Genomic DNA, 7,010 nt, shown 5'->3' with positions numbered 1-7,010 from the left:
TTTCCTGCAAATCCTACAGTCATACTGCACTCTAACTCCAGACTCACACTATTGGAAGACAGAGACAGTGATGGTCTTACTTAAATAACCACAGGCACCTTCCCCAATTATGAAGGCAAGGTTGAGTCCTACATGCAAATGTATCTTCTACCTCTAAGTTAAATCTCTCCTGGGCTGAGCCAGCTCACATATCTCTCACTGGAGGCTGTGCTCTAAAGAAAAGTGAGAGTGGCCTAAAAGATGAGGGTGTTGACTCTTTTGTGCCTGTTGGCAGCTGTTCCTGGTGAGTGTTGCCATTTCATACATGTGTCCATGAGGGATTTGGTTTTTCTGTGTGAATAACAGAATCGCCTCTCTTGTCGGAAGGTCTCCTGTCTCAGTTGCAGCTTCAGGAATCAGGACCTGGCCTTGTGAAACCTTCTCAGTCACTGTCCCTCACCTGTTCTGTCACTGGATACTCCATTAGCAGTGGTTATAGCTGGAACTGGATCCGGGAGTTCTCAGGAAATAAGTTGGAGTGGATGGGATACATTATCTATGATGGTAGCACTGGCTACAACCCATCTGTCCAAAGTCGAATCTCCATCACTAGAGACACATCCAAGAACCAGTTCTTCCTGCAGTTGAACTCTGTGACAACTGAGGACACAGCCACATATTACTGTGCAAGAGACACAGTGTTGGGTCTTTAGTGTGAGCCCAGACTTAAAACTCCTTGTAGAGCAGCTCTGCACCAGGAGGGGGCATGCAGCACACACAAAGCACAAAGTTTCTACTTTAGAGTTGGTAAAAATATTTCTTGCCCAAAGGTCTGGCACCAGCCTCCTGCTGTAGAGGAAGACACACTGTTGCTAATATCTTCAGTTAATATAATGACCACAGCCCACTGCAGCTCATTTCTGCCTAGAAATATCCAGTGGCAAAGCTCAATGAGACTCTGAAAGACCTCCGAAGGGAGACCCTCACTCAAATCTCAGGACAGGCGCGCACCCAGTGAGGCACCGAGACCAGACTTGCTGCAATCGCATGAGGAAGTTTATTGAAAGTGAAACAGAGTGAGATCTCAGGCCAGCATGCTGGGGTCGAGACTCATACACCACGCAGGGGTAGAGGAGTTCGACCCCGGCCTGAACTTGTAACGGGCTTATAAAGGCAAAAATCACAAAGGAGGGGGAGGACAGAGGGAATGAGGAAATTCATAAGGGGAAGAATCATACATTTTTTATCAGTACACCCCCAGGCACACCTAGGGCATTGGAACATTCCACAGAGGTCATCCGGAACTTCTGTGGTATTTTGGAAACTCAAATCTCAAGAAACTGGGATTTCCTGGGTGGGATTTCCTGGGAGCGATTTCCTGCAGAGGAAATCCCTAGGGCAAGGAATCAGTGTCCTTTGACAACCTTTTACTCTTCTTTCCCCCGTTTTTTCTTTTTGTAAAAAGCTCTAATCTTAGAGTGATCCCTCAGCTTCTTGTAATATCTGGTATTGTTGTCTTAGGACCGTTACCTGTACAGCACTCACCCTTTCTTTTATAGCATTATAGCTTCGTAGCTGAGCTATTCCTTCGTAGTAAGGGGGATTGGAAGCAAAACACAGCCAGCAGGACTGAGTAGTGGCAGGGTTAGTGCGGTTTAAAACAACAAATGCACTATCAAGCAGATTGAACAGGCAGTCCTCAGTTCTCATAGGGAGATAGGAGGGTGTGGTCAAAAGGGGATACGAGTCCTCCTTTGGTGACAGAGTGAGATGAGGAGGTCTCTCAGGCCTGGATACAGCGTTATCAAGCACCGAATTGGAGCCTACGGGTCATGTGGGTGGACTCTCTATCTTTATCTTAATAACAAAAACGAATCTAGGGTCCCCTCTGCCAGTATAGACTCTCCATGCCCAACGGTTTCCTCTTACCCACTGACGATCTTGTTTTCCCTGTGGGGTGAAGCTGATATTTAGAGAGTTACAATAACTGTCTTTGCACGGTCCCTGAGGGCTACCCCAGCTTTCAGAGGCACACCCAGTCCTATAAGCCGGGTATTTGAATGGATCTCTTTCCCCATTTTCTGGCTCCCCTGGCCTACGACCCTTTTTAACTATAATTAGATCCTAAGCGGAGGAAGGGTACCAGTAGGCTTCTCCCGTGGTCTCACATGCCCATTTACTACAAAAATAGTCTGAGGCCCCTCTCTTCATTTCCCTGGTGTGTCCCTGTCCGGGGCAGACATAGAAGTCTGCTGCCTGAAGGTTGGCTCGGAAAAACTGTCCTGAACACCCCAATGTGCTTCCTATGCCATGAGGGACACACTGTTCTTCTGGGGGTGGCTTTTCTAAATTGGCCAGGACTTCTAGTACTATATTGAATAGGTAGAGGGGAATTGGGCAGCCTTGTCTAATCACTTATTTTAGTGTGATTGCTTCAAGTTTCTCACCATTTATTTGATGTTGTATTTTTCATTTACCTCATTTATCTATGTCCATTAAGTTCCTGATCTTTCCAAGACTTTTAATATGAAGAGACATTAGAAATTATCAAATTCTTTCTCAGCATCTAGTGAGATGATCATGTGTTTATTTTTTTTCTTTGAGTTTTTGTTCTTTGTTTTGGATTAAGTTGATGGACTTTTTTTGTATAGAAATACCCCTACATTCCGGAGTTGAAGCCTGCTTGATCATGGTGAATTATCATTTTGATTTGTTTGTGGATTCAGTTTGCATGAATTTTATTGTGTATTTTTGGCCTGATGTTCATGAGGAAAATTGGTCTGAAGTCCCATTTATTTGTTGACTGTTTGTATGGTTTAGGTACTAGAGTAATTGTGGATTCAAAAATTAGGTGGGTAGTTTTCCTTCTTTTTCTATTTTGTGAAATAGTTTGGAGAGTGTTGATATTAGGTCTTCTATGATCTTCATATTGAATTTTGCACTGAACTAATCTTGTCCTGGGGCTTTTTTGGGAGTGAGATTCCATAGTTAATGCTACTATTTCTTTAGTGGATATAGTTCTGTATACATGGTTTATCTGATCCTGATTTTACTTTGGTATCTGGTATCTGTCTAAAAAGATGTCCATCTCCTCTAGATTTTCCAATTTTGTTGAGTATAGGATTTTATAGTAGTATCTGCTGATTCCTTTAATTTCCTCAGTTTCTGTTGTTATCTTTCCCTTTTCTTTTCTTTCCATTCTTTTTAATTTAATTTTGATACTCTATCTACGCTCTCTAGTTCATCTAAAATAATTAATTGATAAAAATTAAATATTTCTCATTATTCTTGATTTTTCCTAACAAGCAGCTCTTGGTTTTGTTCATTCTTTATATAGTTCTTTTTGTTTCTCATTTGTTGATTGCTGCCCAATTTTTGATTATTTCCTGCTGTCTACTCCTCTTGGGTATATCTGCTTCTTTTGGTTCCAGGACTGCAGGTGTGCTGTCTAGTTTTTACTGGGAGTTCTCTCCATGTTCTTTTTTGGAGGAATGCGAGCTATAAGTTTTAATCTTATTACTGATTTAATTTATAAGTTTGGGTATGTTGTACCTTTACTTTCACTAAATTCTAAAAAAAATAATTTCTTTATTTCTCCTTTGACTATATTGTCATTAAATAGAAAATTTGTCAGCTTCCATGTGTATGTGGGCCTTTGTGGATATGTTTTGTTGTTTTTGTTGCTATTTGGTGATCTGATAGGATGTACGGGAGTATTTCAATCTTCTTGTATCTGTTGAGCCCTGTTTTGTGACTGAATATATAGTCAATATCCCAGAAGATTTTGTGATGTGCTTAGAAGAAATTACATGCTTTTGTTTTTGGATGAAATGTTCTATATATGTCTGGTAAATCCAGTTGATTCATAATGCCTGCTACTTACACTTTGTCTCCTTCAATTTCTGCTTCCATGATTTGTTCATTAATAAGAGTGGGGTGTGGAAGTCACTGACTATCATTGTGTGTGATACAATATATGCTTTAAGCTTAAGGAGGATTTCTTATATGAATGTGGGTGCCTTGTATTTAGAGCATAGATGTTCAGGATTGAGATTTTATTTGATAATATTTTCCCAGTGATAAATAAAATGTGACCTTTCTTACCTTTTTTTGAGAACCTTTAGTTGAAATCTGTTTTATTTGAGATGAAAATGGCTATTTCACCTTGTTACTTGGGATTATTTCCATGAAAAATTTTTAACAACATTTTTCTCTGAGGTAGTATCTGTTGTTGTCACTGAGATGAGTTTCCTATATGCAGAAAAATGTTGGATTCTGTTATCGTACTTTGTCTGGTAGTCTGTGTCATTTTATTAAGAAATTGAATCCATTAATGCTAAGCAATATTAATGAATAATGATTGTTATTTCCTGTTATTTTTGTTTTTAAAGGTAGAATTATGTTTGTGTGATTTTCTTTTTCTCTTTTTTTTTGGTTTTCTTGCAAATATATATATATATATATATATATATATATATGTATATATATATATATATATATATATATATAATAGCTTTTCCTAGTGTGTAATTTACCTCATTGTGTTGGAGTTTTCCAGCTACTATCTTTTGTAGGGCTAAGTTTGTGAACACACATTGTTTAAATTTGCCTTTGTCTTGGAAATGTTGGTTTCTCCTTCTAGGGTAGTTGAGAGTATTTCTGGATATAGTAAAATGGACTGCCATTTGTGTTCTCATAGAGTTTGCAGGACATCTTTCCAGAAACTTGGCTTTCATAGTCTCTGTTGAAATGTCTGTTGTAATTCTGGATGGCCTGTTTTTGTATGTTTCTTGTCCCATTCACCTTACTCTTTTTAGTATTCTTTCATTGTTTTGAACATTTGGTGTTTTGATTACTATATTTTAGGAGGAATTTATTTTCTTGTCCAATCTATTTGAAGTTCTGTAGGCTTCTTGTATATTCCTGGTCATCTTGTTCTTCAGTGTCGGAAAGATTTCTTCTTTGATTTTGTGAAAATATTTAGTGGGCATTTAGTTGGGAGTCTTTGACATTTCCTACACCTAGTATCTTTAGGTTTAGTCTTCTGATTGTGCACTGAAAATTATGAATGCTCTGGGTTAAGAGATTTTGATTTTTGCATTTTTGCTGACTGTTTTCAATGCATTCTATGTTACCTTCTGATTCTTAGATTCTCTCTTCTATCTCTTGTAGTCTGTTGGTGATACTTGCATCTATGATTCTTAATCTCTCTCCTAGGTTTTTTTATTTCTAGAATTTTTTCTTTCTGTGTATTTTTTATTGTTTCTATCTACATTTTAAATTTCTTTACCAGTTTGATTTTGTTTTCTTGTAGCTATTTAAATGATGTTTATGACTCGTCTTTAAGGGCTTCTAATCACTTATGTGTGCTCTCCTGGATATACTATAATTTTTATGATAGTTATTCATGTACTTCTCAAGGACTTCCAACATTGTCATGAAGTATGATTTTATGTCTATATCTTGCTTTTCTGGTGTGTTGGTAAATTCTCTACTCGCTGTGGTGGGAGACCTGGGTTCTGATATTGCCACTGCTTGTGCTTGCCTCTTGCCATTTTGCAATCTGTGATGTTAGATGATCTTGCTGTTTCTGCCTGGAACTTGTCTCTTCTGTGAGTCTGAGGGGCCATGGGTTCAGAAGAGAGATTGCTCCCAGGTTTTCAGCACTTTGTGGGCAGGCAGTGAGTTCTGATGATGGTGACCTGGCTATCTCTCTGAGTCAGGATGGACACATTCACAGAGATCTCACCACTCACTACCTGCACTACAAGACTCCTAGCAGTGTCTGCCTGCATAGTCAGTTAGGGGCAGTTGGGGCTCACCTGAGGGCTCAGGTGGGAAAGCAGTTCTGAGGAACTTCTGGGTTCTCAGCAGTCTGAGGGCAGTGCCTGAGTCCTGATGACAGTGACAAGGTTCTTGTTATGGGCAGAATAGTGCAAAAACATTTTATAAAAGAATGCATTCACTTAGCTTCTGGAAACCTGCTAATTGTACTAATTGGTAAATCAAAGTGCTTGGAGCCAATGGCTGGGAAGGGAAGACAGATTAGGGACTTGAGAAATTTCTGTGCTTGGGACTAGGACAGATAGAGGTGAGTGGGATGGGGGATGTTAAGAGTGAGGGACAGAGGAAGGGAGAAAGAGAGAGAGAAATGGGGTGGCATGGCACGAATCAGTGAGAAGAGGAGAGGTGCAGAGATGAAGATACACCAATATATATTTTTGCTACAAGAAATAGACATCATATGAAGGAGCTGGCAAAGGACAGCCCTTTTTATCCACAGGAGACAAGGAAGAATATAGACTTTATGTATCCATAATTTTATTTTAATTTTACATTAATGTACGGGATTTTCATCAGCAAGTTTACATTTATACTACATTGGAAACATGCATTTCTTGCACGTTTTAAAAGTAGATGATTTCACAATGATACAACCAACATTTTAAATACCTACAAAATATTTTAACACAAGAACAAAACAAAAAACATTCTACAGAAATTTGTTATGCCTATTGGGGTGGGAGAATAAGGGGATGGATTCTGAAATGAGTTGAAGTGTGAGGAGCAGTAACTGGGTTACAATAAAATGAAAAGAGATCTAACTTATCAGGAAGACCTGGCAAATAATATCTCCATAGTCTCTATTTGTAACTTATGAAATTTAAAAGAAAACCATCTCTAAAACTTTCTATTGCAGTTCCTATATGAAAATATGATGAATCAATTGGTTACCATGTTCAGACAATATAAAAACTGAGGGAGGCATTCTGCTATTTTATATTGTAAATTTAAATAAAGTAATGTTAATGCAATTAATTGCATTACAAAATATCTTTACCATGAGCAAAAAGAAAGAACAAAATAAATTTCATATTTAAAATCAATGAAGCAGGTGCAAAGGGTCCATCAAGTGTTTTCTTCTGACTCAATTAAAGTTTTTACTCTTTTTAAATACTTATCAAACCCAGAAGACCATTTTAGAAATTAGAAATCTTTTCTAAGATTATGCAAGAGCCAACATAGTAAAA

The 7,010-nt window shown here is 38.3% G+C and overlaps 1 gene segment (V, D, J or C); it reads left to right on the top strand.

Moving 5' to 3' along the window:
• Positions 1–240: 240 nt before the first annotated feature.
• LOC308418302 (Ig heavy chain V region 3-6-like) lies at positions 241–692 on the top strand. The segment is given in 2 exons: positions 241–283; positions 346–692.
• Positions 693–7,010: the final 6,318 nt, after the last annotated feature.

This window comes from Micromys minutus, assembly GCF_963924665.1.
Source record: "Micromys minutus genome assembly, chromosome: 1".
In the NCBI taxonomy this organism is placed as follows: Eukaryota; Metazoa; Chordata; class Mammalia; order Rodentia; family Muridae; genus Micromys; species Micromys minutus.
This window is presented reverse-complemented; position numbering and strand designations above follow the sequence as displayed.